This window comes from Podarcis gaigeae (genome assembly GCF_964106915.1).
Source record: "Podarcis gaigeae genome assembly, chromosome: 8".
NCBI lineage: Eukaryota > Metazoa > Chordata > Lepidosauria > Squamata > Lacertidae > Podarcis > Podarcis gaigeae.
The window spans coordinates 36,230,607-36,253,171 of NC_139684.1; the positions used below are offsets into that span (position 1 = coordinate 36,230,607).

Below are 22,565 nucleotides of genomic sequence, written 5' to 3' on the forward strand. Positions count from 1 at the left end.
GGGACTGAAGACCTGAGCACCAGAGCCCTCTCCCCTCCTGTGGTTGCCACCAACTGGTATTCAGAAGCATTGCTGCTTCTAACTGTGAAAGCAGAGCCTGGTCATCATAGCTAGTAGCCATTGATAACCACTTTCTCTTTGCCATGCATAATTTTATACACTTCTATCTGTGACTGCTCACTTGCCTTTTCCCTAAACTAAAAAAGCCTCAAATACGGAATCCTTTCTTAATTGGGGAGCTGTTCCACCCCCTCGATAATATTGGTTTTGCAGAAGAAAGAGTGTGCATTCGGAGCCTGTGCCATTAAGGTGCATTATATGCAGGTGGTCCATAAAGGATAAGGGATAAATTTGATTTGGTTTGCATCTGAAAGACATTGGCTCATGAGTCCTGCAAGTCCCCCATTCCTGGAAAATACCTTAAATCTCAGAGTGACAGGTGGATATGTCTGTCTCTAGTGGAAAATATAAGATGAAACATAGGAAACACAGGAGGCTGTCTTATACAGAGTCAGACCAGCACAGTATTGTCTACACCAACTGGCAGCAACTCTGGAGAGTTTCAGGCAGGGTCCTTACCCTGGAGGTTGAAGCTGGGGTGTTCCATGTGCAAGGCAGATGCTTTACAATCAAGCTATAACCCTTTGCTAAATAGTACACATGGATAGTCCATGCACATGAACTCTAAGACACCATGCAGAGTACATTGTTGCCATCTCTTATATTATATAGACCATAAATGGAGAACCTCTGGCCCTCCAGCCATTTTTGGACTCCAGCTCCCCTTAATCTCAGTAAGCATGGGCAATGGTCAGGGCTGATAGGAGTTGGAGTCGAACCACCTCTGCAGGGCTGCAGATTCTCCATCCCTCATCTGGTCACTACCATATTTTAATTGATAAGAGCAAGAGGACAGGACAAGGTTTCCAACTGCATGTCAGGAAAGCTTCCCCTTAAATGTTTGGGACATCCTGCTTAACATTCTGCTACTGCTGTGGCTTCTGGCTGGGAGGCAGATGGCCTCGTCTGACAGATCGGGAAGAAGGGAATCCTGCTGATTTAGAAAGCTGTAAATGTTTACTTTGTTTTAAAACAATTATGACCCATCCTAAATTAAGTTGTACATGCTTTCCCTCCTTTGTAACTGCCTTGCTGAAAGCCGGCTTTAATTGAATCTACAGCTTTCCACTCAGATGTAATTGCCCTTTCGGCACTAAGGTGCTTATAGAATTTCTGACAACCACTCCATAAGACAATCACGCTCTGCTCCCTGTGTTATGTCATTTTGAATTAGAAGGATGCTGCTCCTTTGTTGACAGAAAAAGAAAAAGAAAATCTTTGAGCAAAATCCTTCGCAGACAATTAAACATACATATTAATACAAAGAATTCAGAAACGTGAAGTGTGCTTCCTGAAAAGTAGCTTCCTTTGTACAGATGAGAATTAAATCTTGACAGGGGGATTCTTATATTTTGAAGGTCATCTCAAAGGAAAAACCTGACATCAATAGGCTGGGGGGGGGGGGCGGATCAAGAAAAAACATCTGGAGGCTGTAAAGGCCTGAAATGTTTCATTATGAGGCAACTATTGGTGATATTTCTTTTTGGGAAAGTTATAACCAGTATTTTCTCAAGGAGAAACGACCTCCATCTACAAAGGTCAAATGCAGAAGGTTGAGAGCATCCCTCCGGATCAAAGGGTCCTGAAAATCTAGGGCTGCCCCCTCACCACCACCCTTTGTCTAGAAGGCTTCTTAGGAGATGCTTCTTTCATACGAGTGGGTTCATGTCTATTTCTCTAAAAGCAGCCACTAGGCTGTCTCTTTTTAATGCTTCTTCTTTGAAATAACTCAACAGGCACAACACTTCCCCATCCCAAGCAAAAATAACATAACTACATCATATTTGCATGGAAAATTAGGAAATGGACTTATGAATGCCGCAACCCCAGTCGCCTGCATCTGGACTTAACTGTCAGGGGTCCTTTACCTTTACCTTTTAATATTGACTACACTGTCCCTTAAACTGATTGAACATGATACATTCTACCTCCACAAATTCTAATTTCTACCTCCACTGTCAAAGGCAGTGTGGCCCTGAGCACCAGTTGTTGGGAATCATAGGTGTAGCAAGTACTGCTACACTTGGGTTCTATTTGCCGGCACCTGCTTGGTCACTGTGAAAACATGATGCTCAATGGGCCATTGGCCTGGTGAAGCGGGGTTCCCCCTAAGTTCTTATGTTCATTTTGAATGCAGTGCATATGCTGTGCCACTGAGCTGTGACTCTTCCTAAGCAGCATAGTTAAACTACGGCTGCCAAACTTAGGCGCCAACTTGACCACTATGAGAATAGGATGCTGGGCCTTTGACACTCTCCTTATTTTGTTGTGTTTCCCACCTTCAGAAAGGGGTGTGGATAACTAGCTTGTTAGAAGCAGTAAAATCCTGCTTGCAGGCCTCATACTTTACTGGAAACGAAGTATGTTCAGAACGGTCATTTCCTACCATGGAGCATGGGTGCTAATGCTGTTGTCCTGAATTAAACTGGAGGGCAGGGGCAACTTCAGTGCAATGCTCCCTGACAGGAAATGATGCTATTTGCAGACTGGGTGGTGGGGTTTTGTTATTGGTCTTGGAGGGGTTTTTGTGGGAGACGAAGCGTTCAAAGGTAGTATCCCCCAGATGCAGTCTGAAATCCACCTCCATTCTACAGTATGTGTTGACCCAGGGGAGGCACTTGCAAATTCCATACCCTTAGGAACATCAGAAGATGCTTTATACCATGTCAGACCATTGGTCCATCTAGAGTCTAGATCAATATGACTGATGATGGCTCAATGACTGGAAGCAATCTCCAGCATTTCAGGCAAGCATCTCTTCCAGCCATACCTGATGATTGAACCTGTGGTCTTTTGTGTACAAATTAGGTCTTCTACCATTGAACTTTACCCCCCCCCCCATCTCTGTTTTTGCAAGGTTCTGCAGGACTTGGATTTCAAAAATGGTCCCTTTTCTCATTCTTTTAAAGATTCTTTCTTTATTCAGACATCTATTTCATATCTGCAGAATCCTGCTTTAATACAATATTGCACAGGCAAAGACAACATTTGTGGATAGATGCATGCTTGCATACAATCTGCAACCATCTAAATCCTCTCTGGATTGTTATGGAGGGGGGAAGGATGAGAGCACATTTAGAAATAATTTCTAATTAAAATACTTTCTTGTCAAGAAGAAGAAAATTAAATTTTAGCTCTAGGAGGAAAAGAAAACGAGCCACGTCATGTTTCATTTTCTTCAGTCCACAAGCTGTCACTACGGCTTTCTTCTGAGGAGAAGTTATTTGGAGATGACATAATTAAAATCCTGGAATGGCAGTTTTAAATATACATGACAGTTGTTTATTATACTGATATACAACCAGGCCCAAAGGAAAAGGAAAAAGAACCCCACCTTCTTTCTGGAGTAAACTATGGTACATTCTGGAACACCACTTAAGCAGTGTACACTAGCATGATGTATCTCATCATTTCTAAATGGCTAGTAAAACAGCATCTGGTGGAAATATCTTCTGCTATTAATGTCACTGCCTTAGACCAACTGGAGATCTCTGGCTGAATGAATAACAAATCAGCAAAATGTGTCACAAAGCAAAACCCGGATTCTAAAAAGGAAGATTCCATTGAAGTTCATCCACCATCTTGGTCCTGGAGATGGGAATAAACATCTGAGGCTGACTTTCCCCAGGCAAGGTTCTTGTTTCATACCACAATTCCAATTTCCCGTATTCTGTTGCGTGTTAAGTGTTTATAAGTGGAAGCACATCCGGCAGGCCACCCCTTTGGAAATAATTTGTATGTATTTTTTCCATGACCTCTGAGTCACTGCTTCAGGAGAAGGGGTACCTGAAGGTCCTGGAGTCTCATGGTGTACGCTGTGGAGACCCTAAAAATAGATCCTGACACCAATCTAGGACGTAGTTGCCTAGATCCACTTGAGTCACAGCCCCCTTGCACTGGCACCCTGCGGTCCTGAGGAATATCCATCCATTGATGCTGGTATTTGCATTGTCAAAATGGCATCAATAATCCTCTGAAGTTGTGTCTAGTTTGGCCTAGTATATGTACACTTTCCCTTCAGCATTGTTAAAGTTTTAAACACTTTGCCTGCATGTAAGCCCAATGCTTCAAAGTGCTGAAGCAATTGCAAGCACTTCTTTTTTTGCTAGTTCCTTCAAAATTCCACAGCTACATTTTAATCAAGATTCCAAAGCTATTTATTTGTTCTTGCTCATAATGGTGAAAAGCACTCAAGTCGGCAAAATCTCGCACGTATTCATGTTTTATAAATGATTCTCCAGCTGATTCAATGTGTTTTGAAGGGGGAGAAAAGTTCTCTGATCCAAGAGAAAAATCAAAAGGAAGCCTTGATTGACATCCTGGAGATTTCCCCAGCACCAGCACCATTCTTTAGGGTATAATTCAACAATTTATATATATCTAGCTCTTTTCAAGGAGATGGCATTTATGTCACAAATGTCTGTCAATATTTTTCTCTGTTTTAATTGCAACAACTTATAACTTTAAAGAACATAATTAGGCACAATGCCTTATTAGTCATACATAGCTTCCTCAAACCAAACTTTTATTGAAGCATCAAAGACATGAAACATACAACCCTCGATTGCTGTAAGAATGTGGAATGGATTTAAAGCTTGGCCCAATGACCAGATACATCTGCAATAGACTTGAAGACCACAGCCAGAGAAAGTATGCTTTTGAATACCAGTTGCTGGGATCCCCAAGTGGAGAGAGAAAACTGTTGCACTCAAGTCCTCCTCACAGGGTTCTCAAAAGCATCTGGTTGGCTACTGTGAAAACAGGGCTGGGCTAGATGGGCCATTGGCCTGATGCAGCAGAGCAGACAGTACTGAACTAGCCAAAGATGGGAAGAGGCCTTTGTGCCAAGTAGGAATGCTCAAGGACTTTGTTCAGTCTGGATTTTTAAGTTAATTTCCTTGAAGAGTAATGTGAAACCTCCAGCTTGTGCAAGTCTGTGCAAGTGCTGAAGATCAGTTGTTTGCAAAATCAAGGTGCCTGACATCATTGTGATATCGGGTGAATGACAAGTGGCCAACCCCATCAACCTGTCAAACTTGGCCCATGGTGGGAGAGATAAATGATCCAGCTCAACTATGCTGGGTTGCACATGGATTGGAACACATGCATTTGGGTATAAAATGCATGCAAACATGTATTTGGCAAAACAAAATAATTGCAAAAAGTATTATTATTTATTATTATTTTATTTAAAAAGAATATTGATGTGGACATAGAATTATGAATCAAGAGTTGGAAAACTGACAAACTGTTTTTTAGAGTGATCTGCCAGTCTCAAAAATAAACCCACACATATGCCAACAAAGTGGGAGATGAGCTTCATTGGTTTGCTTCAGAGCTCATTACTGCATCTAGTTTTAGAAATTAGCAGAGCTGCCACACTGGAGAGGGTTTGGATGAGACCAAGGCATCCGTATACCCAACTGTGCATGGTTACACTGGGCTCTGCCAGTGTGGTGGTGAAGCTTTCTACCATTATGGAGCTCCCAGTTGTCCTGACCTAAATTATGGGTGGGTGGTAGCCAGTTTATACCAATGAAATGGGGAGTTTAAGGGGCTGGGGAAGAATCTGGGTCAGCCAAGGATCAGATGAATGATAAGCCATCCAGGTATTCAACTGAAGCCCTTCTGCCATGCCAGCTTGGAGCTAGCACAGCAAAAATACTGTTCTGGTATTTTCCACCCTGGTGTGCATGAACAATAGGGCTCTGTTTGTGACAGTGGGTTTGGATAGCTCTTAAGCACCATTAAAAAAATTCAAGACATGAAACATTAGAAGTTAACCAAGGGTTCAATTTGAAGTTTTGTGGAAGTCAATAGAAATGACTCTGTAAAGGTATGGTTTGGGGCAGGTTTGGAGTATTTTTATATCTGTTCGTTTCCATGCCCCTTGAAGGAGTTCGGGGTCAGTGGATGTTCACCAACAGCCTGACTAAATGAAAGAATCAACTATTTGGAAGTTGTTTTACTTCCAGTCTGTATTCAGGTCAAACAAAAATCTTGAGAGCAGATAAATCCATAATTTCATCCTGCATTTCACCTCAGATGACTTTGTGATAGCATATCGAGTCAGCAGTAGCCAGAATGGTTTGTGTCTCTTCAGAGCACAGTGGGAGCCTTTTGAAAAAAAGAAAAATAAGAGCCTAACCTCTCTCCCCTGAAAAACGAGTAAAAAATTAAGCAATGTGGAGGGGGCCACCTCAAAGGAATAAACTAGATTTTATGCAACATCAAGTGTGCAAAGCTCTCATGAAGCTATACACTTTGCAAAACTGAGCAGTGTAGCATTTATATAGCACTTCAGTGTTGAAACTACTTCACAAACATTATCTCAGTGATCCTTTCAACTGTACTGTAATATGGGCCAGTAGAATATCTATAGAGCAGATAGGGTAATGAACCAAGAACATAGGCGGCTAATCTGTGGCCCTCTAGATATGGCTGCACTCCAACTCCCTCCAGCCCCAGCCAGCATTGCCCATAGACAGGGTGATGTGAAGTGCAGTTCAACAACATATGGAAAACTAGATGTTCCTCGCCACTGGTCTAGAATCACCAAGTGAGTATGTGACTGAGATGAGAACTGATATCGAATGCTCTCCCCAGGGAGACACACCTGACACCCTCCTTGTCAGTCTTTTGTTTAGCCAGGTCTTTGGTTAATTAAACTTGTCTCCTGTGAGGTGTTCATCTTTTAGTGGGTTGGGGTAGGACTTATCCTTATTAAAAAATCGCTGAACGAGCATTTTGTGTACTTTGTATCATTCATTTCTTTAAAATGTCCTTCAATTGCTTTAATGTGTTTTATTTTATCTTGTCACACCTCTTTGAGAATTTTTGTTGTATAACGTGATGGATAAATGCAATAAATAACAGCTTTCTGGATGGTGACTTATGCTTTTAGACACTATGCTACACCACCACTCTAAGATACATTTTCTAACAATATATACATCAAACTTAAAGGCTCTGCAATTCTTACATCACCATCTATCTTCCCAACAACTCTCTAAGACTTCCTGAAGACCACGGTCAGAAGGGGCTTGTACTGTGGTGTCCCACAGCCAAATATTCAGAAGAAAGTAAGAAGAGCATTTCTAGACCAGCCCAATAGCCTGCCTAGTCCAGCGTCGTATTTCCTACAATGGCAGACAAACAAACAAACAAACAAAAGCCCACAAGCAGGGCACAAAAACATTCACCCTCTTCCCCCACAACTAGGAACACAAGGAAAGCACTGCTGAATCAGAACAAAGGCCGTTTAGTCCAGCATCCTTTTATAACAGTGGGTAACCAGTTACCTATGGGAAGAAGGACCCGAGTGCAAAGAAGCACTCTCACTATTTGTGATTCTGATCCTGGAGGGAGCATATAGTCATCTTGATCATTAGCAGTTGACAGTCTTGAATGTGGGCACATGAGAGGACTCTACAAATAACAATTGCTATGTTCCTAATAGAAGTAAATGGCAAAAGATGTTGTGCAATTAATGTATGTTTCCTCCTTCAGTGCTCTTAAGCATCATGCAAAGTGGTCACTCACCGATCTGCCCCATGGGAAGGTGGATGTGTTCCCAATGCATGCAGTTCACTGGTGTGGACATCAATTTAAAGCAAACCAACTTAAGTCACCAGTTCCAGACTTAGCACAATGGAGATATCAAGCCCATTATACACTTCTCTAAATTTTGTGATGTTGCTCTGGTTAAGAAAAATGCTCACAAAATGTGTATTTTATGGTAAAATAAATGGAAAAATGCATATGTTGGGGGAGGAATGTGTGCAAAATGCATACAAAATGCCTACTTTAGGGGAAAGCATGCAGAATTGAAATGGAAATGTTTAGTAGTTTACTTTTTGGTGTGTGTGTGGGGGGGGAAATACGATGAGACATACCCATGATTGAACACATGTGCAACTAGCAAGCTGCTATATCCATCCTCCTAAGTGAATCCACAACCCACTTATGGGTTCCATACTGCTGCTGCTTTAAAATGAATGAGGTGGCAATCAGAAGAGCATTTTTCAGAACTGTTGTTGTTTTCATCTAATAATGATTTGTTCTAAGCTATTGACTTGAACAACACAGAAGTTTAATGAGATTCCTTCAGAACCCCATGTCTATGCAGTTTTGCAGAGGTGACTTGGTGAGTCACTTTATCCTTGTTTAGGTGGTCTGAGACTCTTCATATCATAAGGTGAACCAATATGCGAGGCACCATCCAGGATGTTGGCTCATCCTTGGATGCCTTCCCTATAAAGTGTGGTATGAAACAGGGTTGGAGCTGTGTTCTTGCTCCAATACTCTTTGACATATTCTTTGTTGCCCTCCTATGTGTTGAGCTTGACTGAAGACATTGTGTACATCCATTCAAGGAGTGGCAGGGATCTGTTCAACCTGGAACATCTCCATGCCAAGCCAAAAGTATGTTGAGTCCTTATCTAAGAAATGTTGTTTGCAGATGACCCAGCCTTCACAGCACACTCCAATGAAGCTCTATAGAGACTCGTCAACCATTTTGCCCAAGGCTACATGGAGTTCGGCCTTAACACCAGCCTGATGAAGACCAACATCCTGGGTCAGAATGCTGTCAGCGCACCACACATCAGCATGCGTGACCACATGCTTGAGGTGGTAGATGATTTCGTCCACCTGAGTTCCACCATAACCAGCAACATTTCCATTGATACTGAGCTGGACAAGTGTATTGGCAAGGCTGCTATGGCAATGGCTTGCCTCTTTAAAATGGTATGGGAGAATGTGATGCTAACAGCCAATACCAAGATGAAGATCTACTAGGCTTGTGCGTTGAGCGTGGTGCTTTATGGTAGTGAGTGGTGGACAACTTACACCCGCCTTTCACATGTGCTGTGTCAGGAAGATTTGGGGTATCACATGACGGACAAAGACTCAAACAAAGATGTGTTCTCCCAAGCTCCTATTCCCAGCATGTTTACATTCCTGTCTCAGCAATGTCTACACTGGTTTGGTGTACAGGGAGCTGGCTTCATGCAACAGATGCCATGGACTGGATAGAGGCAGAGGAGTAGTGGGATGCACCAGCCAAAGTGCAACCTATTTACGATTCTGGAAGGCACTTAGGCGATCGTAAAAGAGTTGCACCAAAGTGCCTCTGGGAGGGCGTGCCTGCTATCATAGGAAGCAGTGGCAGTGGCGGAGGACAAAGCAGGAGGCAAAAAGATGTGAGCAGGTGGGTGGGCAAATGGCGGCAGTGGCAGGATGATTGCGGGGGGGGGGGGAGAGGTGTAGGTACACCTGCTAATTAATAAGTATTACATTTATAATATACTTTGGACACATATGAAAAAAGGTTATCACACATAGAAAACTCACAAGTTCAGTATTCTTATTGAGTTCATTAGTCATATATAAACACAGAGAGAGCAAGAGAGTGTGTGTGTGAGAGGGAGACCACTAGGTTAAAGTATATTTTATAAGGGAAGTGTAATTTCCTAGGAGAACTAACTGGTTTTGTGCTTGATACAGATAACATTTATTTGATGGGAAATACATATATGGTAGATTCAGATAATGGTTTTATCGTCATCGTGATCATTTATTGCTTGATAGCCTAGTCATCTCAGCATGAGATAATGGTTTGATTTCCTAAGAGCAGCATCTTTTAATGGGGTTATCACTGTGTGAACAGATACCTAACAGGAATATTAGAATCTGGCGGCAGCGGCAGGGGTGTGTGTGTCCTGATTCCTGATAAACCATTGTTGTGTGGTTTAGATGTTCTATCTAATATATGAGAATTTTGGGGGGAGTGGGGGAGATGGCTGTCCTCATCCCTCACTATGGGTCGTGTTTCCCCAGTGTTAGGAACTCATATCTACACCCTGCCATTGAAGAAAAAGATGTGTTTTGTAGTACACACTTGCATGTTTGGGGGAGAGTGGGGGGAGGAAGTGTTCAAGGATGACAGACAATTCTGTTAAAAATGGAAATGGGAGCAGTAATTGCTGGTGTTCCTTTATTTGTCCTTTATCCCTTTGTCCAAATAATGCAATCAGTATTCCCTATTGTTTTATACAGTCCAAAAACAATACGTAATTGATTATGTCTCCCTGCCCCCAAACACACATGTGTGTTGTGTTTCCTTTGCATTGAAATGAATAGAGTGGAATGATGTAACGACATAATTTACATAATTACTTATGGAAATTACGTAAATTATTCAAGACAAACAATGTAGCTTTTTTTTTTTGCAGAAGATGGAACAGAGTGGAACAGAAACAGTGTTGCTTGTGACAAATACAGGAAATCACAGTACAAATCACACCTTTCACTTTCCTGAAAAGAAACAACATGTGGGTGGGTGTCATGAAACTGCTCTGTTAGCCAAGTTCACAATTCTTTATTCTTTGAGGACCTGTACATATTACACCGTCTGAAAAAAGAGGCATTGCTGCGGCAGAAAGGGGTGGAGAAAGAAACACAGAAAGTTCCACAAGTCGGTTCCTTGAACAATTAAGCTGCAATGACTATGATCTTACTCCACTGTCAAAGGCAGAATATCAATTTCTGGGAACAACAGTAATGGAGAGTACGAGTCTGAACTTCATAAATTCCCTGGGAGAGGACAAGGATCTTGAGATCACGTTAAGCGTAGCCAAATTCTGTGTGATTGCCATAAAACTTAGGGAACAAAGTTGTGCTATCATAATGATTAAGACGTTAAATGATAATTTTAGGTTATATTTTAGTGACTAAGTTTTAATTTATATATATTTTTAACTGTTGCTATATCTGTATTGTCCCTGTTACACCTAATTGCAAATTCAAATGTATCCCTATCGTGTTTTATGACTTCCTTGATATTGTATGTGACCTGGAACTGGTCTGTGACCGAAATAATAAATTCAACTCAATTCAGCAGAGAGTGATGTGGTGATGCAGTTCTGCCAGTTTCCTACAAGCATGTGGTTGGCCACTGTGAGAACATGACGCTGGACTAGATGGGCTGTTGGCCTGATCTAGCAGACTCATATCTGTATGATGTTAAGGCACAGAACAGACTCCTTTGTAGAGCCTTCAGTTTTTCATTCTTCCTTGTGGTATTAAATGCACATGAACAGCCTTCCTCATTTTTGGTATGTTGTTGTTGTTTTCGTTGTTTAGTCATGTCCAACTCTTCATGACCCCATAGACCAGAGCATGCCAGGCACTCCTGTCTTCCACTGCCTCCCACAGTTTGGTCAAACTCATGTTGGTAGCTTCGAGAACACTATCCAACCATCTCGTCCTCTGTCATCCCCTTCTCCTTGTGCCCTCCATCTTTCCCAACATCAGGGTCTTTTCCAGGGAGTCTTCTCTTCTCATGAGGTGGCCAAAGTATTGGAGTCTCAGCTTCAGGATCTGTCCTTCCAGTGAGCACTCAGGGCTGATTTCCTTAAGAATGGATCGTTTGATCTTCTTGCAGTCCATCGGACTCTCAAGAGTCTCCTCCAGCACCATAATTCAAAAGCATCAATTCTTCGGCAATCAGCCTTCTTTATGGTCCAACTCTCACTTCCATACATCACTACTGGGAAAACCATAGCTTTAACTATATGGACCTTTGTGGGCAAGGTGATGTCTCTGCTTTTAAAGATGCTGTCTAGGTTTGTCATTGTTTTTCTCGCAAGAAGCAGGCGTCTTTTAATTTCGTGACTGCTGTCACCATCTGCAGTGATCATGGAGCCCAAGAAAGTAAAATCTCTCACTACCTCCATTTCTTCCCCTTCTATTTGCCAGGAGGTGATGGGCCCAGTAGCCATGATCTTCGTTTTTTTGATGTTGAGCTTCAGACCATATTTTGCACTCTCCTCTTTCACCCTCATTAAAAGGTTTTTTAATTCCTCCTCACTTTCTGCCATCAATGTTGTGTGATCTGCATATCTGAGGTTGTTGATATTTCATTTTTGGTATAGAACCTCCCATTTCTGTTAATCTGGATCTGCCTAGGTTCCATCTACAGGTGCAACAGAATGTGATAGTAAAGTCCTGAAATGGTAGAATGGACTGTGCCATGTCAAACTGCCACCCTTTGAAAATCACACTTCTCAAAATGTTGCAATCCAGCCACATAAAGCTTACAAAAATAGTTACATAAGATTTAGCATGCATGTCTTAGTGAAAGCAACTAACAAAAATATATTGCATTAGTAAAAGATGCATATAAAAATGTGAATATTAGACAAAATTGCATATAAAAATAAGTATTTCTGGAGAAGGTCTCTCTGAAATGCTGGGGAATTTTCATGAGGACTTCTACAACTAAATCTCAAACTGAGTTGGAAATTTCAAGAATGGAACTTTAGAGTGGAAAAATGAGAAACGGAGAGAAACCAAAATTCACAGGTTTGGCAATGCCTAGTCAAGTGTGTCAGTGTGGTGCAGTGGTTAGAGTGCTGACTTGGACCTGGAAGTCCCAGGTTCAAATCCCCATTCAGCCATGAAGCTCACTGGGTGACCTTGGGCCAGTTACTGTCTCTCAGCCTAGCCTTCACTGTGTACAAATAATTTAAGTTCTAGTTAAAACACAGATTGAACAAAATTATCCTCCATCCCTAGGAGGAGACCTGTGGAAAAAGGTTGATATCAATCCCAGAGAAATTATGCTTGGGCTCTGACAGGGATACAAGCAAGAGACAAACAGTAAAGTCATCTGCCATTCAGAGTGTGAATAAACCCTACATGCTGGCCTGTTCTACAAGATGCTTTATTCCACATCCAAAACCATGGGGTGTCCTTGAGATTTAACACTCATTTATGATACTGCTGATGTGTTATACTGTTCATCTATCAAAGATTGTAATGGAAAAGAAAATGCACTCGTTATTAATGTCAGTCTTCTTTTTTAAAAAAATACAATCTGACTATTAAACTACCTGTTGAAGTATGTGAAAGTGAAAAGGGAATGATAATAACATAATGAAAGGTTTGGAAGAGTTTTGCCAGCTAATATTTATGTAAATTAGGAGTGTTGGCATGAAGATACTTGCAAAGGGATTTTGTTTTGTTTGTGTGTCCCATACTGGATTATGTAGAGATTTTCTGGAGCTCTTACTTCTAGATTTGGGAATACAAACTTGGGGGTCTTGTAATGCCTGCCTTTATCACAAAGTGAGTATTACAACCTCCCAATTATTATCCAGCTTGGATATTAATCTGAACTGGAGAGGAATTCCTTCTGCTCTCCTTTCTAGTCAGCCCCTTCCTTCCTTCCTTCCTTCCTTCCTTCCTTCCTTCCTTCCTTCCCTCCCTGTTTCAATGGTACACAACTGCCACCACCAATAAAAGGCATGGCAGACTAAATGTCTTTAGGCTTTGAGCTCCCTTCAAGCTGAAAAACTGGGGTTTCCAATCCCTGTTAATAGATCCTGGCCTATGGTCATGTTCACATGGCACACTGACTAAGCTTAGCACAAATGCGTGAAAATTCTGGTTCCTGAGGAGAACATAGTTATTTTTTTCCTCCCTAGACTTTTTAGGTCAGCACGGAGCAGCAGCTAAACCAATATTTGGTTTAGCTTGTCGTACAAACCCAGCATAGTACTTAAGCTCTCTCCTTCTTAACCATAATGGGTAGCCAATGTTTGTCCTACATATCTGTGCACACACACCTCTATCCTCCATCCACTCAAGGAAGAGGAAGTTATCAGAGTTCTAGAACACATGTTGTCAAGGGAAGAACACTAAAGGGTGTGTGAAGCAAGACCGGTGAGGAGGTGAAAGAAAAGTGTTGTTTAGCGAAAGAAGGTGATGTAATGGGTGGCCTGGGGTAAGTAGGTGTGGCCCAGGAGGAGAAGGTGAGTTATGTGGAGATGTGTGACCTTGAGAAAGTCCTGAAAGCATTTAGTCCCTAAGTTTCAACTCCCACTCTTGAACTGTGCCAGATGCAAAGTTCAGAGCTTGTGGTTGTTCACTCAGTTTGTTTGGGCCACATCCCATCTCTCTCTCTCTGTATGCATTTATCTCCATTTGTTTCTTCACTCCTTTCTCCACGTTTCTCTTTTTCTCTCCTCTCCTCCCTGCTGCCCCTTACACAGCAAACAGACTTAGAAAAAAAAATAGACTTAGACTTAAAAAAAAATACAATTCATGCAAACTGGAGATTTTTCCTAAGCAGCACGAGGGGGAAGGGGTTAAGGAGGGGATGCCACAGGTGAGATCCTAAGGCACTTCTAAGCCAAACCACAGTTTAGTGCAGAGATAGTCCATATGGACCTCTCTGGATGATGTGGGGACTTAAAATCCAATTTTTCCTAACCATTGGCCATGTTGGCTGGGGATGATGGGAGCTGGAGTCCAAACAGCATACAGAGGGCACTCTGCTGGCTATCCCTGGTTTAATAGGATGAGAACAAGACCCCAGTGAACCTCAGATGTGCACATTCCCTCTATCCTTTATCCAAAGGAAGTGTTCAGCTGTTGTCACTTCCGTTTCCCACAACTGTGGCTTCTCGTTTATACCAAACCCTAAACTGTGGTTAATATTAACAGTGGCTTGCTTAAGCATAGCAGCTCCATAAACTTTGGTGGGAAGCAAACCATAACTAATGCTAACCACAGTTGCTGGTGATTAAACAAAAATGGAATAGGGTGCTTCTGAATTCTTCAAGGCTGTGCCAGAGGAGGAGAAGGGATGGCCGTGAGGAAAGCTCATAAGCCTAAGGTTCACTAGATCTCATATTCATCATGCTAAACCATGGTTTAGAGTGACATCCAAACTCTCCTGCTACATGCAACCATATTCAAAGAGAGGACAAAATTATTTTTTGCCTAAGGCAATGAACTAGTCTGAGCCAGCCCTGTTCCTTTCTTCTAACAAATTAATACCAACAGACAGCCTTGAAGTAAAAGTGTATTTTATTTCCTCTACTTTATTTGGAAGGAACTAACTATTTCCTCCCGTGAAGGAAGAATTGTGAAGCATGTAACTTGCCTTTCCCCCGAGATTATACCCTTTATGTTTTAGCATCTGAAAGACAAAGCAGATAGCTTCTAAACAGCAGCCCTAAACAGGGTTAGTGTTCTAATTTACAGAGGACAAAACTTTAAGAGAGAAAGGAGTTTGTTGGTAAAAGCAAATGTAAACACAGGTACCTGGGAAGGTAATGCAGAGATCACACCAAAATGCATTCGCTCAAAAGATTAATATCTTTTCATTAAAAAGAGAAGAGAGCAACGGTGGGCTCAAAATTTGCATTTAGATCGAGTAGGTGGCAAGTGTATTGACTGCTTACAAATTCATGTTACCAAAAACAGGGAAAGGAAGGATGCAGAAAAAGATGTCCCTGTCCTCTCATAGATGTAGTGATAGTAAGCTGAAGAATTTGTGTGAATTTTATGATGTTCAGTGTCGTTGCCACTTATAGCACTGGTGTACGACTTCTGCAGGTAATTTGATGTGCTGTCAAATTCAGAGCTAGAAAATAGTCACCAGAAAGAGTTAACTACTTTCTGAATCATGCAGATTTTCCACTGAGGAAAATCTGGAGGGTTCACACAGTGATCCCACCAGCACTGTGACGGGCACTTCAAGGCTATTGCTAATTTTGGCTGTAAGTACAATCACAGACTGGCAAATTCAGGTTCCACAATTATAGTTGATTGATCAACAACAAGCCTGCTTCCTCAAAAGACTGGACTTCTTGTGATCAGGAAAGTGATGGATAAATGCACTGCAAAGTGTGGGGTGACACTGCAGGCACCACAAAGGTCGAGGTGGCTGATGGCAACACCCTTAACCTGAATACCCACCATGCATTTGAATGTTGCTGAAGTAGCTTCCCCCATGCTCCCCCTTCACAATACCATCTGGTCAGGGTGCCTGGCTTTGTCCCCATGCCCCCCCCCAAAAGCAGATGCTGGAGGGCCCTCCAGCAAACCACTAGAAGAGATATCATTGACATAGAAAGAGTCTGTTCTCCCAATCAGTGCTCATCTAGAGGGGCAGGTAAGATAATGGAATATCTGAGCTCGAGAGTATTTTGCATCCACTTGAATGCCAGTCTTCCCAAACCTGGTGCCCTCCAGATCTTGCTGGACTCCAATTCCCATCATCCCCTGGCAGCATGGCCAATGGTGTAGTAGCCCAACAAATGTCTTGAATGTTAGGGCAAGCCATTCTAAATGCAAGACTTGCATAATTTCCTATTTACTTCAATTGACCACTTAGAGATCTTCAAAATATTAAGTGGTTTATAAATGCTTTTAAACAAACATCATTTTTATCTTAACAAATGAAACAAAGCGCACCCACTCACTCACCCAGGGTGGTGGGGACTTTTCAACCTTTCACTGTGGATTTACTATTTCTAACCTGCAGGCCTATACATCACATACGTTTGCAAGAAATGCCTTTGTGCTTAAAATGTGTGAATCACCAAAAGAGGGGGGAGATTTGCCAATGGAAGTTTGCAGGTATGATTTGCCCCCTTCTCTCCTCAATCTTTATTTCTGACACTTTCAAAGATGCTGAGATTTCCCAAGGCATAGGAGAAATGCACATAAAGCTTCACAAAATATATCCTTATGTGCCTTGTTAAAATGAAAATGGATGTTGTTCTGCAATTACTGGAGTCTGCCACAAACTCTGAAGAGCGTGCACTTTTCAAAATAATATTCCAGCAGAAAATCCATAAATAAAACAGAACTTTGCTAGGCTGGAGAGAACGCAATGCAGGTCAGGAGCAAACACCTGCAACGAGGTGTGAATTGCAAAAGCAGTAAAAACCACCAACTGCAGAAATCCTACAGTGAAGAACTGGTCTTCCGGAAGTACTATACAGCCCAGAAGTGGCAACACTGCTCCCACCCTCAAGCAGGGAATGAATTTGCCACACCCTCCCTCTCATAGGAAAGAAAACTTTCAAAGTCTTTCCTAAAGGAGAAGCTGGGGGAGGCATGAGGAGGCTGAATGGCCAATCAGGAAGTGGTGGGCAGTCAGGCTTTATAAGCCTGCTCCACCCCAAACTCAACTCTTCATCATTGGAGTACCCCACATCCCTCCCTCCCTCCCTTTGAAGTGTGGGCTCCACTACATACATGTTGTGGGGCTGAACAGGACTTTTGGGGGGAGCATTGGATTGGCCTGAATCCCAGAGACAGTGGGACCACAGTTGGAAGGAAAAAGAGTAAGCAGAGCTCAGAGGCTCCACAGCATGTTCTGGCTGCCCCTCATGTGACCCCCCACTGCCTCTTGTCACACTATAGTTTCCAGTGCAATCTGTTGATGGCCCGACAAACAGCATGGCAATGTGTAAGTGTGCATATCTATACAGATACAGATATAGATTTATAGAATTGTAGAGTTGGAAGGGGTCCTCAGGATCACCTAGCTGAAGCCCCTGCAATGCAGGAATATGCAGCTCTCCCATACAGAAATCAAATGTGCAACCTTGAGCATTATCAGCACCATGCTCTAGCCAACAGAGCTATTCAGGCTGATATAGATATAGATACAGTGATGCCTCAGGTTACGTACGCTTCAGGTTACAGACTCCACTAACCCAGAAATAGTACCTCGGGTTAAGAACTTTGCTTCAGGATGAGAACAGAAATCGTGCTCCGGCGGCGCGGCAGCAGCAGGAGGCCCCATTAGCTAAAGTGGTGCTTCAGGTTAAGAACAGTTTCAGGTTAAGAACAGACCTCCGGAACGAATTAAGTACTATACCCGAGGTACCACTGTGTACAGTATGTATACAATGTTTCACAAAAATGCAGCAAGTATGGTGACTTTGTTCCAGGAAAGACCCTTGGTGCACACAATGCTCTTTAGTTTTCAACACCTGGGGAGTTTGAATGAGTTAAATAATAAAACTTCATTTTGTTTCCTTCTTGTTTTCGGGGGGGGGGGAGGGGAGAAATAATTCAAATAGCAGCACATCCAAAAGGCCATCTTCTATCTGTTTGTCTACCCATTTTAAAACATCACACACACACACACACACACACACACACACACAGAGAGAGAGAGAGAGAGAGAGAGAGAGAGAGAGAGAGAGAGAGAGACTTAAACTGTATGTGAAACACTGTTATATTTTAAGGGTTTTTTTGTTGTTTTTTTGTTAAGGGGTGGAGTTTCCTCCTCCCTCTTTTGTGTCTTCCTGGCTATTTTAAAACTATCATACAGAGAGAGAGAGAGAGATGACACAATTTAAATACTGCAATATCAAGGTGGTGTACAACAAAAAGTGCAAAACAATAATTAAAAGAACTGGCCAGTCAGAAAAGCTTCAATCAAGTGAAAAGGCCTGTTGGCATTCAAATATGACTTGATGATAAAAGTTTGATAGAAGGGGCTTCTCAAATTGCTGCTGAGAAATAAATCTCAACGCTGTCTTACAAGAGCTCCTCTTAATAAGTGGAAAACTACTTCTTCTTCTTTTAATAGTAACTTGGTTACAGCTTGTTCAAAACGGAAATCAAAAAGCCCCAGATACGATGCAATCTCCATTTCAATATTCTACCTCCAGCACTTATCTCCAGGTTCCTGTTCTGTACAACATGCAAACATGAAAGGACTTGAACTATATTTATATATATAAAGTAGAATTTTGCATCCTTGACAATTTGGCTTAAATTAAGTGGAACGCTACCCGTAAGCATCTTCATCTAAGCAATGGCCAAAAATTAATAAAAAGAACATGAAAACATGAATAGCTTTGATCACTGAATGAATGCAGTTACTTTAAAAACAGTTTATAGCTGTGCTTACGCTTGGAGAACAAGAGCACTTGCACTCCCTCAGCTTACACTATTTTTTATCTTTCAGCTCAGCCAGTTTCTTTGATGGAAGCCACAAATAAGAATAATAAAAGCACCACATTTGAGCCATCACAACCACAGATAAAAATCACTAAGGTAAGTTTCATCAGGTTTGGCTTGTATTATAGTGTCTCTGGCATTTATGCTTGATGCAATAATTAAAAAAATAAATAAATCAGCACACAAACCTCTCTATTTGGAATGGGAAGTGACATAGGTCTAAAATCAAAGCCCTAATACCTATTGCCCAGTGCATGACAACTGGGCAAATTCTTTTAAAGCAGAGGTGGGGAATGTCTGGCCTTTGGGCCTAATCTGGCCCACTAAACCTCCACATTTGGCCAGTGAGGTCATTTAGGCCAGGCCACACACAGTTGACACCAAAAGATGGAAGACAGTAACCCCACCAGCCTGGGGCCCTGGATCCCAGGGACAGGGGACCCATGGTTGGCAGGTAGATGAGTGAGAAGAGCTCAGGGACAGCAGTTCTCAGTGCCATCTGTTGGCAGCCAGGCAAACTACAGCATGACAATTTGTGTGTGTGTGTGTGTGTGTGTGTGTGTGTGTGTATTACAAACATGCAACAAGTACACTGACTTCATTCCAGGAAACATATCTTGGGTGCACATAGCACCCTTGAGTCTCCACACCATGCACCCCCCCCCCGAAAGGATTGGAATGAGCTTAATAAAAACCTTCCTTTTCTTTCCTTCTTTTTGAGGGTGCGGGGTGGGGTGGTACAGTGGTACCTCGGGTTACATACGCTTCAGGTTACATACACTTCAGGTTACAGACTCTGCTAACCCAGAAATAGTGCTTCAGGTTAAGAATTTTGCTTCAGGATGAGAAACAAAAATTGTGCTCCCATGGCGCGGCAGCAGCAGGAGGCCCCATTAGCTAAAGTTCAGGTTAAGAACAGTTTCAAGTTAAGAACGGACCTCCGGAATGAATTAAGCACTTAACCAGAGGTACCACTGTAATTCAAAACAGCAACAGCCCATCCAAAAAGACACGTTTTATCTAACTATTTGTCTACTCATGTTAAAACTCTTAAGATAAACACACAGTATGTGAAACAGTGTATGTGATACTTTAAGGGTGTTGTTGTTGTTGTTGTTGTTGTTGTTGTTGTTGTTGTTAAGGGGTTTCTCTCTCCCCCCCCCATTGTTTTCGTGGCTATTTCAAAACTATTTACCTATCTATCTATCTGAAGTAGTCCCACTGAGTTAAAGGGAGCTGCTTCTCAGGGAAGAGGAATTGTAGCCCAAGTTACAAGCAATATATTTTATGTCCTCAAAGTAATAAAGTGAGTTAATAACTGACAAACAAATTAATATCGCATGCATTATCAGTCTTTGTCAAAATTTTAATTCCCTTTGGAAAAATAGACTGAATCCCACATTCTCCCCACATAGCTTCTATGCTTCTGAATATTTCACATATTGAATCCCAGTTCCTAAGCTGGATCATGTCAATTTCTAAATTTATTTTGTTTTTTGCTCCATAACTTTAAGTAGTATCTCGATTAGAAGTTTATGATAGGTAACAACCTCACCTCCCAATCATTCTGTATTTCTTATTTTCTTTAAGATATTATTTTTATTATTTATGTGTTTGTTTGTTTATTTTTACCCACTCTTCACCCTAAGGTCACGCTGATAAAGAAATGGGGGGGGGGGCATGAGCTATTAAAAGGAAATCACAAGTGGCTCAGTTCTTTCACTGCCACAATCTCTCCAGTAGTAATACCCGTTCAGTCTTCAAGACATTCTTTCTATGTAAATATAGCATCATTATTTCATGTATCACTAGTGATCTTTACAACACAGCTGAGAAGCTAGTATTGTTCATTCCCTCCTATTGATTTTTCAGTTTTCAAAAAATTGGTTTTATCCTAAGATTGTTTATATTTTAGGGAGGGGGAGAATGTCCAACCTGACTTGAAAAATCATAGACAGTCTGTCGAATGTGGCAGCCAGTTATTATGACTCTACAAATCTTAAATTTGTATTCAAACTTATAGGAAATGAATAACATCAGATACCTGGGGAGGGGGAGTGCGCTGCCAGCTACTTACAATTTTATGTATGCAAGTCATTTTCATAACAGAACATAGTAGTTCCAGCTGAACAGGCATGGCCCCTCTTCTTAAATCCTTTCACAAGTTTTGAGTTATACAGATGCCACCCTTGGAAATCTTCCAAGTCGTTTGCCTTGCCCTTATTTTGATGGCACACTACATAGCAAATGAGTCATCACAGTTAGGCTGCAATTCCCTATGCACAGTTACCACCAGGGCTGCATGGAAATGGGTAGCACCAGTTTTGATCTGTACATTTGTCAACAAAATACAGATCATGTTGTTTTATTTAGCAGCTCATAAACATGTAATTACTCAAGCATTCACATCGCAGAATTAGTGTCCCTAAACTAAGCTACAAAATGGATCACCGATAAACTGTTTTCAGTCGTGATGTTAGCAGGTTTCGCATTTCCTGGCACAGAGATACAATTCTTGGTGGCTTTAATGTCCCTGAACATTCTTCTACAGGTCAGATATTAGTCTGAAGGAATTTGCAGGAAGGTGGGTGGGCCTTTTCCTGAAATTCAGCAGGGGGGAAGAGAAATGACCCCAATTCCATGTCCGACTGAGGAAGTTTACCCCATCGCAATTCTCAGTGGCAGTCCCATAACAAGAGTGAGAGTCAAGATGCTCCAAATTAAACTTGACTTTATTACTAGAGTTTCCAAAACAACAAAGAAATTTTCAACTCTCACCTAATCCTTCCTCAGACCAAGGAGAATTGTGAAACATGACTACCCAGTAAGCCACTGCTTGCTCCTTCTTACCCAGTATCTTTTCCCTGTCTCACCACCTGTGTCTAGTCCACTGCACCCTTCACCAATTTCTCCTCCTTCCCCCCACTTGCCTCCTTTGGTGTCTTCTTTTTCTCCCTTTCCTTCGGTGGCATCAGTGTCATTGGTGAGGGGAGCAGCAGAGTGGTCATCGTCAGCCAGGGGAGGGGGCATCAGTGGCAGGGCTACCACTTTCCACCTTGTCTCAGCATCATACTGGGCCAGCCCTGTTACATACATCACATCTGGGTCCTTTACAATGGCTCAGATTCTCCAAAGGCTGTTCCTTTGTTTTGTTTTTGCACAGAGATCTCGATGCTTAAAAGATTCATGCCCTCCCTTCCAACTTATGCAAAGGAGGAACCCTCAAAAGAACTGGAGGAATTTACAAAGCTTATCCTGTATGTAAGACCTTTATCTGTTTTATGAAATTCCGTATCAGCAATGTCTTGGTTTGAATGCAGCAAACAAACAGATGGCAGATTAAAGCTCCTAAATCATATTACTAAATTCTCCGATTTCATCTCTCAGCATTGTTGAACTTTACAGTTGTCAGGCGTAGCAACTTTGACAGGTCTTGAACCAGGAGAAGAGCCGTAGCTCAGGGGCTGGGCATCTGTATTGCATGAAAAAGGTCCCAAGTTCAATCCCCAGCATCTGCAGGCAGGGCTGGGAGAGACTCCTTGTCTTTAACCCTGGAAACTTCCTGCCAGTCAGTACAGACTGCATGGAGCTAGATGGACTGGTGACTAGACAGTCTAAGGCAGCTTTCTATGTTCTAAGAACCTGAAACAAAGGAAGCTGCCTTA

At 42.0% G+C, this 22,565-nt stretch overlaps 1 protein-coding gene and 1 long non-coding RNA gene across 2 annotated transcripts in view; one reads left to right on the forward strand and one right to left on the reverse strand.

The window, feature by feature from the left end:
* The window catches only part of CDH13 (cadherin 13), a 599,046-nt gene that overhangs the window by 159,113 nt on the left and 417,368 nt on the right, over window positions 1-22,565 (reverse strand). The window lies entirely within an intron of this gene.
* Window positions 13,782-22,200, forward strand: LOC310850963. Its single transcript, XR_014567513.1, has 3 exons — window positions 13,782-13,909; window positions 18,908-18,996; window positions 22,064-22,200. It is a non-coding gene; the product is annotated as an uncharacterized lncRNA (long non-coding RNA).